This window comes from Lissotriton vulgaris, chromosome 1_1 (assembly GCF_964263255.1).
Source record: "Lissotriton vulgaris chromosome 1_1, aLisVul1.2, whole genome shotgun sequence".
Classification (NCBI taxonomy): Eukaryota; Metazoa; Chordata; class Amphibia; order Caudata; family Salamandridae; genus Lissotriton; species Lissotriton vulgaris.
The window spans coordinates 1,630,469,921-1,630,482,360 of record NC_141685.1 but is presented as its reverse complement, the minus strand read 5'-3'; the positions used below and the strand labels follow the sequence as shown (position 1 = coordinate 1,630,482,360).

At 42.0% G+C, this 12,440-nt stretch overlaps 1 protein-coding gene across 3 annotated transcripts in view; it reads left to right on the top strand.

The window, feature by feature from the left end:
- LOC147750942 (transmembrane protein 116-like) overlaps positions 1–12,440 on the top strand; it is a 188,283-nt gene that overhangs the window by 174,248 nt on the left and 1,595 nt on the right. The gene's annotated exons all lie outside the window — the stretch shown is intronic.

Below are 12,440 nucleotides of genomic sequence, written 5' to 3'. Positions count from 1 at the left end.
GAGCGGGAATGAGCCCGAAAGGCTAGACAGGCCAGTTTAAAGAAAGATCTGAAACGAACAGGAAGCCAATGAAGGGACTTAAGAACAGGGGTGATATGAGAGGATTTAGGGAGGGAGAGGATGAGGCGGGCAGCTTGGTTTTGAATGGCCTGGAGACGGCGGGATTCGTAGGCGGGTATTCCCACGTACAGGCCGTTCCCATAGTCGAGGCGGGAGGTGACAAGGGCCATGACTATGGTTTTGAGTGCGTCGATGGAGAAAAACCGCGAAATTTTCCGGATAAGATGGAGGGAGAGAAAGCAAGAAGACACGACGGAGCTGATCTGACTATGCATGGATAAGTCATGGCTGACTTTGATGCCAAGGGTACGGACAGAGGAAGCGGGCAAAGGGGGTGGCCATAAGAGAGGGGCCAATGTGCAGGAGACCAAGGGTTCGAGGGACCACCAGTGAGGACAAGTTCCGTCTTGTCGGGATTGAGCTTCAGGTGGTTAGCACTCATCCACTCAGAAATAAAAACTAAGGTGGAACAAAACTTAGGGAGAGAATCAGGGGTAGAAGAAAGGTCAAAAACGAGCTGGAGGTCATCTGCGTAATTGTACACAGAGACCCCCAGCTCAAGAAGGGAAGTGATGAGGGGATGGATATAAAGAGAAGGGAAGGGGGGAAAGAGAGGAACCTTGGGGAACGCCACAAGTAACCAGGCGGGGAGGGGCAGAAAAGCCGGAGAGGTGAACCTCCTGGGACCTGTCCCGAAAGAATGACGCGAGCCAAGAAAAGGCCGCGCCCCGAATGCCCGCTGCGCTGACACGGTCGAGAAGGATGGAGTGGTCAACCGTGTCAAACGCAGCGGACAGATCGAGAAGGACCAGGGCTTGGGGGAGGTTAGAGTCGGCCTTCCCCTTGAGTTCGTCCAAGACTGCAAGGACCACCGCCGCCGTGGAGTGGCCCGGACGGAAGCCCGCCTGATGGGATGCCAAGAGGCCGTTCTCCTCGATGTAAGTAGAGAGGCAGGAGGTAACATGGGCTTCAAGGATCTTGCCAAGATAGGGAAGAAGGGAAATGGGTCGAAAATTAGAAGGGAGAGAAGGATCCAAACCGGTTTTTTTTAGGATAGGGAGGACTATAGCGGATTTAAAAGAAGAGGGGACGGAACAAAGAGCCAGAGAGGAATTAAGAAGAGCAAGAGGGGGGGCGGGACAGTTGGTTAAGAGAGTTTTAAGAATGCGTGCCGGCGCGCAGTCCGCGGAGAGCCAGATTTAACTTTGATCAGAAGTTTTAGGAATAAATCAGGGGAGATAGGGGGGAAGAGAGCGAAAGAGGAAGGGGGAGGAGGAAGAAGACAGGTGAGACGGGGTTTAGGCACTGTGGGGATGTTGGCTTTGATCTTCACAATCTTGTCAATGAAGAAATCATTAAGTGAGGAACAGAAGGACTGTGAAGGGACCAGACTAGGGGTGGAGCGATCAGAGGTAGCAAGATTGTAGACCAGGGAGAAGATTTCACGAGATTTATTAGCAGAAAGAGCTACTCTCTCAGTGAAATATGCGGTTTTGGCCACTAGGATCGCTTTTTTATATTCGGTGAGAAGTAGTTTATATTTGGCGCGCAAAGAGGGGCAGTAATTCCGTCTCCAGTGGCGTTCCGACCGCCTGAGGTCGAGTTTAAGCTTTTTAAGCTCTGGAGAAAACCATTTGTGCGCATCGTAGGGGCGGACCGCCTTGATCTTTCTAAGCGGGCAACTAGATCACACGAAGAAGATAGCCATGTGCCAATGGGGTTGACCTGGGATTCGAGAGGAAGATCAGCAAGGTCTGGGGCAGAGGAAGCCAAGGAGAGCGAAAGGGAATCAAGGTCGGTCTGATTCCAATTACGAGCCCCCCAAATAAGGCATTCTTGGTTTGATACCTGGGTCTGAAGGCCTTGTGTCGGATCTGATATGTCTGTGCTGGGGTTTCCTGTCATTCTGATTTCCCTAAAAGTTTTTAACTTGTTAATTTTGGATCAGGAACTTAAATATGTATAGTGACTGGTTTACTAATAAAGATAGTAAATCTGCACCCACAGAAGTACTCCTTGAATGGGTGCACATTTACTAATATTTTGAAATTCAGAAACATTAACATCAGTAGTCTTGGAAAGTTGCATCAGTCTCAGTTTTCCAGGCATGCTCGGGGCAATCAAACATACAAAAGGTGATAAAACAAATGCTTGCAAATAGTCTAACCACTGGCAGTCCCTTGAGGTAGTAACCCAAACAGTCTGATTTATGGTTTGGCAGATGGAGTAAATCCAAATGGTGAGGAGGAGGACTTTGTCTGCCCTCTGTCTTAACTTCTTCTGACAACACCATACACTGACAGGAACCACCGGCATGCCACTTCCTGTCAATGTAGAAAAAGTTTGACAGACAGCGCCGTCAAACATGATGGCCATCCGTCAAACTTTGCCAAAGTTGTTTTATTTTACAGAAACAAACTCCCAACGTGGAGAGGGGGGGGGGGGGAAATAAATAAATAAAGACTCCCACACCAATACAGTTTTGACCCATTGTATGGGGGAACTATTTTTTTTTTTACTATCCCTCACCGCTAGAGTATACCTTGTAGTGAGGGACAGTAAAAAGCTATCCAAACATTCCCTCTAAATAGAGCAGACAGCCAGATGGCTTACCTTTGACGGAATGGCCCCTACCCCATTGGGCTGTCAGGGAAAGCATTATGCCATAAGCATAAAATCTGTAATCTGCCAAACTCTAAATCAGCCCATCTAAAGCTGATCATTTTTTACCTTTCGCCTTATGGGAACAGTACATCGTGAACCTTGGTCATCTCACCCATTCACTCTACGGCCCACTGCTTTTTAGGTCGAGCCTAGACAGCACTTGGGCTGTCTGGAAGATCTGTTGTATGTACTTTTGTGGGATCTGGAGATCAGCCCTAGGACTTGTCTGCTTTCGCCTTTGCTTAGGGACTTTTTTCTGTTCAACTGTCTCTCTTTAACTGTCTTGATAGAAAGCGACTGGTAGAGGTCAGTAAAATGCCAGAATTGCTTGCTGCTTGTTCAACTGCCTCTAATTAACTGTCTTGATAGAAAACGACCAGTAGATTCTGTAAAATTCAAGATTTGCTTTCTACTTAGTGTCAGAACCCCTAAGCAAGCAGTGGGTGCTGTTTCCACCCACAGAGACAAGTTGCGCCGATCAGATCAAGAAAAGAACTTTCAAAATGTAACTTGGCCATCTTTGATTCATCGGCGGAATTCCAAGATGGCCACCGGTGAGTTAGCGGTCCAGTTGCTTGATTCTTCACAGGTGCTGGAGTTTAGGTGAAGCGCGCGAGCACAGACTGCTGCGCACTTCACTGAAGCAACGAGTTGAGGCGGTCGAGTGTCTTCGGAGTTCCTGAGGTGTCATGTTAGAGACATTCTAAAGAAGAAGTTTTCTGTAGAAATGACGTGTTTGGTGAAGAGCGCGTTTTCCATTGTTTCTGGCGATTCAGTTGGCTTACCTGAATTCTAAATCTGGATACCTGGCAGAATTGTCCTGAGAGAAAAAAGAAGAGAAGAAAAGAGATAAGTGAATAGTCAAAATCTAATGGTTATTGATAGACTGAGAATACTACGTGCTAAAAGAAGGGAAAACCTTGATTGCTCAAAAGACAATATTTACTTACCTTTGCAAACGAAGTCATAGAGATTCCTGGAGAAAGAAAAGGAAAAAACCAAGTGTTGTTAGTAAGAGTAGAGTAGATAAAAACGAATTAGTAGTACATGTAAAAGACAATTAGTTTAGAATTTAAAAAGGAATTAGGGAATTAGTTAGGCTATATAATTCTAGAGATTAGGATAGATAAATTACGGTTCAACTGACAGGAATATCTTTAAGAAAAGATTACTAGCGACATAAGGTGAGAAACAAAATAATAGAAAAAGATAACCTTAGACTGAAGAGAAAAGACACAGAAGTAAATGTTGTTTATTTTCTGAATAATTGTCTCATTTAAGGAAAGAAGAGAGAGAGCAATACCAGAAAGAAGAAGCTCAGACTAGGAAGTTAATAAGGAGAGATTACAATAGAAAAAGGTGAGAAATTAAAATAATAAAAAGGATAGTAAAACAGTTAAGAGAAGTGACACCGGAGTAAAAGTTGTTTATTCTTAATAGCTTTCACATTCAAGAAAGAGTGAGAGAGCATACAGAGAAGAAGAAGGGAGAGGTCTCTGGAACTAAAGGTATAAACAGATACATTAAGAGTAGGGGATAGAGTAGAGAGGGTGTTATGCTAATGTTGTCTCTTAATATAATTTAAGGTCATCTCTGAAGAAAGGTCTGCTGGTCGGACAGAACAAGAGAACCCGTAGAACAGTTCCAGTGCAGTCTCTTCTGAATTTCTTTTATTATTTTATCCACTCCCCTTTCCCCCTGGGGGGTTCCTTAGGGTCAGGTTTAAAAACTGATTCTGGGACATTCCTTGGAGGGAGTTGGGAACTAGCAGCTCTGTTCCTGTGCAAGTCTTGACGGTAAGATTTATACTTACTCCTTTGACAGAGTGAAGTGCCCATGTTGAATACTTGCACCCGAACAGAATGGCGGAGGGTATTAATTTACAAACGGGGTACAGTATTAGATGCTATTAAAAAAGAACTGGTGGCTGTTAGAGAAGATAATCAGAGTCTTAGACAAGAGATGCTAAAATCCAGGAAAGAAAACGCAGAATTGGCTCAGAGAGTTGGGCAGCCATTAGGTTTGGGAAAAGGGAACGAGAATACCCTAGCTGAAGGTGCCAATAGACTAACAACACAAGTAATTAATTCCTTGTCCCCAGTTATCCCTTTAGCCTCCCCTGAACGTTTTAGTGGAGACCCCCAGAAAGCGCAGATATTTTTGACCCAATGCTCATTTCATTTTATATGCCGTCCTTCCATTTTCCCGGATGCGCAGTCAGAGTTGCATTTGCCTTGTCATACCTGAGTGGCGACGCAGCATCGTGGTCTATGCCATTAATTTCCAGGGATGACCCCATTTTGCAAAATTATGACGAATTTAAGAAAGAGTTCCTGCGAATTTTCGATAGACGAAGAATTTCTCAGGCCGTTGACAATGAGTTGTTGGAACTGCATCAAGGTAATCGAGATTTAGTGGCCTATCTGGCCCAGTTTAACAAGCTGGTGGTTGAAACAAACTGTCCAGAGAGTAAAAGATCAGCAGTGTTCTATTGTGGACTGCGTGACGATCTTAAAGATGTCCTAGCTCAAATACCGAATAGACCAACTGAAATTTCAGAATTAGTAGACTTGGTGTTGGAGATTGACTTTCTCCAAGGAGAAAGAAGAGGCGAAAAGAGAAAAGATTTTAAACCAGTTGTGCCAAGATTTGATAGAGCAAGAGTCGAGAATAACCAAACTGGAGAAGGCCAATCTAATCCAGAGCCAATGCAGATTGGAACCATCAGGGGTCCGTTAACAAAAGAGGAAAAAGAAAAGAGGAGGGCTGGGAACCTGGGCATGTACTGCAGCTCCAACTGACATTTTGTAAGAAATTGCCCAAAGAAGCCCAAGACATCATTTAAACCGAAGGAAAACTTGCAGCACCACCTGTAGAAGGAGTTGGACAGGTGGATGTAAATCAAGACGCAACTCCAAAGAAACATCGGTTGGCGAATACCCTACAATCCTCTTCTCCCCATTTAATATTGTCTGTAGTAATAAAATTCAGACAAGTCACCTTAACGGACGTTTCGGTAATGATAGACTTCGGGGCTACTGGAAACGTTTGTGATTTAAAATTTGCCGCCAAGATTGGGTTAAGAGCGATCCAAAAGGAGAAATCTGAACCTGTACGAGCTGTCGAGAGTACCAATCTTTCATCGGGACCCATTGTTAGCCACACAGAACCAATGCAAATTATCTCAATTAATGATCACGAAGAGACAATCCAATTCAATTTGATCGACGCGCCTCAGTTCCAGTTGATTCTAGGGTTACCATGGTTAACGGAACACAACCATACTATTAATTGGAGTGCACAAACTATAACTATGGATTCTGTTTATTGTAAAGAGAACTGTTTTGGAGAAAACAAAAGAAGCTGTGAGATTAGTCCAGCTCACTCCTTATGCATGAATGGAGCATCAGTGTGCATAATAAATTCTCAGGAAATTCCTCCAGAATACCAAGATTTTGCAGATGTTTTTGATGAGAAGGAAGCAGAACAATTGCCCCCCATTGAGCATATGACTGTAAAATTGATTTGGAGTGGGTGCCAATTTGCCATGTAGCAGAGTCTATGCATTAACTGAAAAGGAGCTTCAACATTTAAAAGAATATTTGGATAAATATTTAGCAAACGGTTTTATACGACCATCTCAGTCGCCGGTGTCCTCGCCTTTGTTTTTTGTACCGAAAAAGGAAGGGGACCTGAGGCCCTGCATAGATTATTGCGCGATAAATAAAATCACAAAGAAGACCCGATATCCACTACCCCTCATCTCGGTCTTATTAGATAAAGTTAAGGGAGCTCAAATCTATACAAAATTGGACCTAAGAGGAGCCTACCATTTGATCAGGATGAGAGAGGGTGACAAGTGGAAGACGGCCTTCAGAACACGGTTTGGATTATTTGAATACCAAGTCATGCCCTATGGTCTATGGAATGCCCCAGCTTCTTTCCAACATTTTATTAATGATATCCTCAGAGAGTATATTGACCAATGTGCAATAGTATATATTGATGACATTTTAATTTACCCTGACGACAAAAGCAAGCATCCAGAACAAGTGAGAAACATTTTGCAAAAACTCAGGTAAAACCGACTATTTGTAAAATTGGAAAAATGTGCGTTCAATGTCTCCAAGGTGGAATTTTTGGGATTCGTTCTTTCGCCAACGGGAATGAACATGGACGAGAAAAAGATTCAGGCAGTAGTCGAATGAAAGTCTCCAACTAGTGTGAAGGAGGTACAGAGTTTCATTGGCTTCGCCAATTTTTTACAGGAGATTTATCAATGAATTTTCACGGAAGATACTACCTCTTACTAGCTTGTTGAAAAAAGGAATTTGTTTCAAATGGACCGACGAAGCGGAAGAAGCCTTTAGGGTGTTAAAGAAAAGCTTCACCTCAGCTCCGGTACTTCTGCACGCACATTCATCAGAACCATTTTATGTTGAAACTGATGCTTCAGACCAAGCTATAGGTGGGGTTTTATCTCAACGACACAAGGAGACAGGACAACTACATCCGGTAGCCTATAGATCAAGAAAGTTAACGCTAGCAGAAGTAAATTATACGATTACAGAGAATTAAGGATGCATTTAAGGAATGGCGACATTACCTTATGGGAGCTAGACACCAAGTAACAGTCTTTACTGATCACCGGAACTTAAAAATGTTGAAGCCCGCAAGAACCCTAACACCTAGACAACTCAGGCGGTCACTGTACTTTTCGGAATACGATTTTGTGATTACCTATCGGCCAGGGGCACAAAATGGAAAGGTGGACGCCTTGTCCAGATTGGGAACAAATATCAATAAGCCTCAAGAAGAAAGTCAAACTATAATACCAGATACAAAGATCGTTTGTGCTACCACACCCATCTCCGTGAAGGAACAGATTATCCACATCATGAGCCCAGAAGATATGCAAAGGTGGGTTAAGGAAGAACCCGGAAAAGAAATTCAAGATCAACTTCCCTATCACAAAGGAACTTTGTACTTGCCAACTAAAGAATCACAACATCAAGCAATGTATGAGTGTCATGACAATCTCCTAGCTGGACTTAAGGGTGAATCCAAAACAGAAGAGCTAATCAAAAGACACTATTGGTGGCCACGAATGGGAGTTGATATTGAGAATTATGCCAAGGCATGTGAGGTCTGCGCTCAAGGAAAATCGGAACAACAGGCCCCTAAGGGTTTGTTACAACCCTTGCCCACACCTCCTGGTCCCTGGCACACAATCACCTCTGATTTAATAGTTGACTTGCCCTCTAGCCAAGGATATAATACCATATGGGTGGTTGTGGATGCATTCACTAAAATGGTACATTTTATGGCCTTAAAAGGGGTGCCAGCAGCCAAACAGTTAGCCAACCTATTCAGTACACATATAGTCAAACTACATGGCATTCCACGAGTTGTTATGTCAGACCGAGGTTCGCAATTCTTATCTCAATTTTGGAAGGCTTTTCTGACTAGTTTAGGAATTGAGGCCAGATATTCCACTAGTTACCACCCCGAGACTGATGGCCAGACCGAGAGAGTAAACAAAGAATTAGAGCAGTATCTTAGGTTATTTCTATTGAAACAGGATGGTGATTGGTCAGATTACTTATGGGCAGCAGAATTCGCACACAATAACGCTAGAAATGTGTCTACAGGTTATTCCCCATTTTATCTAAATTATGGGAGACACCCAAATGCTACTCTAACCCATACTGAAATCTCAGTTCCGGCAGTTAAGGATCTTGTAACTCATATAGAGAAGGTTCATCAGACTGCTATTAAAAATCTAGAACAGGCAAAGAAGAGATACAAGGGATATGCAGACAGAGAGAAAAGAGAAGGGCCAGAATTACAGGAAGGTGATGAAGTATGGTTAAGTACCAAAAATCTGAGGTTAAAAGGGAACATGAAGTTTCTACCTAGATTTATAGGTCCTTATCCTATAGAGAAGCAGATAAACCCTGTAACCTATCATTTAAAACTGCCAGAGAAGTGGAAAATTCACCCTGTTTTTAATGTTTCTTTACTAAAAAAGATTTCACCAAATTTGCGAAAAGGTTCACCACCTAAGCCGATTCAAATTGAATCAGGAATTGAATACGAAGTCAAAGAGATTTTAGATTCCAAGAAGATTCGAGGACAACTGCAATATTTGGTAGATTGGAAGGTTACGGCCCTGAAGAACGATCTTGGGAATGTTGGTCTGATGTTCATGCTCCTCGATTGGTGAAGGTTTTCCACCAAAGATTTCCAACTAAGCCCAGATTGGAAGGATCTCCTTTGTTGGGGAGGACTGTCAGAACCCCTAAGCAGACAGAGGGTGATGTTTCCACCCACAGAGACATGTTGCGCCGATCAGATCAAGAAAAGAACTTTCAAAATGTAACTTGGCGATCTATGATTCATCGGCGGAATTCCAAGATGGCCGCCGGTGAGTTAGCGGTCTAGTTGCTTGATTCGTCACAGGTGCAGGAGTTTAGGTGAAGCACGCGTGCACAAACTGCTGCTCACTTCACTGAAGCAACGAGTTGAGGCGGTCGAGTGTCTTTGGAGTTCCTGAGGTGTCATGTTAGTGATATTCTAAAGAAGAAGTTTTCTGTAGAAAAGACGCGTTGGTGAAGAACGCGTTTTCTATTGTTTCTGGCTATTTAGTTGGCTTACCTGAATTCCTAAATCTGGATACGTAGCAGAATTGTCCTGAGCGAAAAAAGAAGAGAAAAAAAGAGATAAGTGAATAGTCGAAATCTAATGGTTATTGATAGACTGAGAATACTACGTGCTTAAAGAAGAGAAAACCTTGAATGCCAAAAAGACAATATTTACTTACCTTTGAAAATGAAGTCATAGAGATTCCTGGAGAAAGAAAAGGAAAAAACCAAGTGTTGTTAATAAGAGTAGAACTGATAAACACAAATTAGTAGTACATGTAAAACACATTTAGTTTAGAATTTAAAAAGGAATTAGGGAATTAGTTAGGCTATATAATTCTAGAGATTAGGATAGATAAGTTACGGTTCAACGGACAGGAATATCTTTAAGAAAATATTACTAGCGACATAAGGTGAGAAACAAAATAATAGAAAAAGATAACCTTAGACTGAAGAGAAAAGACACAGAAGTAAATGTTGTTTATTTTCTGAATAGTTCTCGCATTTAAGAAAAGAAGAGAGAGAGCAATATCAGAAAGAAGAAGCTCAGACTAGGAAGTTCATAAGGAGAGATTACAATAGAAAAAGGTGAGAAATTAAAATAATAAAAAGGATCGTAAAACAGTTAAGAGAAGCGACACCGGAGTAAAAGTTGTTTATTCTTAATAGCTTTCACATTCAAGAAAGAGAAGAGTGAAAGAGCATACAGAGAAGAAGAAGAGCAAGGTCTCTGGAACTAAAGGTATAAACAGATACATTAAGAGTAGGGAATAGAGTAGAGAGGGCATTATGCTAATGTTGTCTCTTAATATAATTTAAGGTCATCTCTGAAGAAAGGTCTGCTGGTCGGACAGAACAAGAGGACCCGCAGAACAGTTCGAGTGCAGTCTCTTCTGAATTTCTTTTATTATTTTATCCACTCCTCTTTCCCCCTGGGGGGTTCCTTAGGGTCAGGTTTAAAAACTGATTCTGGGATATTCCTTGGAGGGAGTTGGGAACTAGCATCTCTGTTCCTGTGCAAGTCTTGACTGTAAGATTTAAACTTACTCCTTTGACACTTAGGGACTTTTTTTTAACTTTTATGGCAACTGCCTCTATTTAACTTTCTTGATAGAAAACGACCAGCAGAGGTCATAAATCATCTTCTTCGGTGGTCATATCACAGAAAATACAAGATTAGAAAAAAATATTATTGTCTACGGTGCTCGTTGAATACAGGTTTCTAAGGCCTGAAATCTAGGGAATGCTAAAGTGATTCTGGTATCACTTTAACATTCCCTAGAATCCAGGTCACAGAAACTTGTATTCAACGAGCACCCTTAGACAATAATATTTTTTTCAAATCTTGTATTTTCAGTGATATGACCACCGAAAGGACTGATTTTATATGAAAAACAGAGCTTTGAACAATACAATGTCCCGCTGATAGGCAGTAATTCTCTCCATGTGTTCCCATACCTGGAATGTTCCACAGTTTGGTGCTTACTTTCCCTCCATGTTAACACCATCGCTGCTAGAGATATTTTCCTCCGGTGCTGACTTGTTGGAAATCCCATTGTTCATGACGAGCTCAGCTCATCATCAGCACAGCTCCACTGTGCCTCATGACGAGCTGAGCTCGTCATGAGCATCGAAGGGGTTAAAGAACAGTAGATGTTTCAGCACCCAGGCTAATGTGCTGCATAGCTAAATACATATAAGGTCCCAAAGGCGAGACCGATTGCATTGAAAATGCTTGTTTTAATTGGGAATTTGAGATTCATACCCCAGATCTCACTGACTAAGCTATGCCCTGCCTAAATCGCCTGGGTGTAGCGGGGGCAATGGGAGGCAGACTAGACAAGTGCCATGCATAAAGCCATGCACGAACGCAGCTGCTGCACCCAGGCATTCATGTGTTGCACAAGTGCATGCAGGCCCAAATTTCAGAGAGCAGCATAATAGTAGCACCACCCCAAAAAAGATGTCATAATGGTGTTCGGAGTAACTCGAGACATACACCTGAGTGGTTGCCATGCACATGCCTTCGTGCATCCCAGGTGCCTTGGCCAGCTTGTACACATGAATATAGTCCGGCCGAACCTATAAATTAATGCATTAAGCCAATCAAAACATAAAATAAATTCATAACGTTTGTTTCTTCTTCCATCCAAGTTCGCAGTTAAGTGAAACAAATCCTTAATGTGTTTTGAGCTTGTATTAAGCCCTTCTTCAGGAGGTAACCATAATCTTACTTCAAACGAAGGCCCAGGAACTCTCGATTGCTGACAAACATTCTTGCTCTCATGTTCTGTGCCAGACATACTTGTGTTCTTTTATACCGCGCTACAAGAAACCACAGTACGCAAAAAAGTGGGCAAACAATAAACTAAAATGTGCAAAAATAGGGGCATATTTTAGAGATTCATAAACTAATCTGTTTATTAGTCCAGTCATGCTCACATGCCCCATTATATCGCAAAGGACGGTGGGATGTGGGGCAATGACCTCACAACTGCACACAAATAGAATACTGCATCAGCAGCCATTTTGTCTTGAATCCTATGAGTTTTTTAAAGCAGATTTTTTCTTTCCCTGTATGTAATTTTTCTTGATTTTTCTTCTTAATCCAGATGATAGAAATAAAAACGTCAAACCTTCAGAGGACATGTTCTCATCGAATTGAAAAAAATGTTTACTCATTTTTTTCAACCAGATTTTTTAAAATGAAAACATACCAGATACATTCCAAATTTTACCTGGTCTAATTTTCACTGGGTTTAACTTGTTCATATTGAATTCTACTTGATATTGAAGTATAAAGATCGGTGATTTTATAAATGACTTATGTGCTGCAGTTTTATGGTACATGCTTGCTAACAGGTTTAAGGCACCTTGAATATTCCTGTATCGAAATTGTCTGGATATTATATGGACAATAATCACAAGAGATTCTGAAGTGAAACTTAGGAGAAGAGAATTAGTTACAGAATGATGTTTCTAGCAAGCTCCTCATCGTCAGCTTTGTTATCGTCGCTGTGCATTTTTTATTTTATTCTGTAGTGCATATATACAATTGTTTTGCTATAAGTG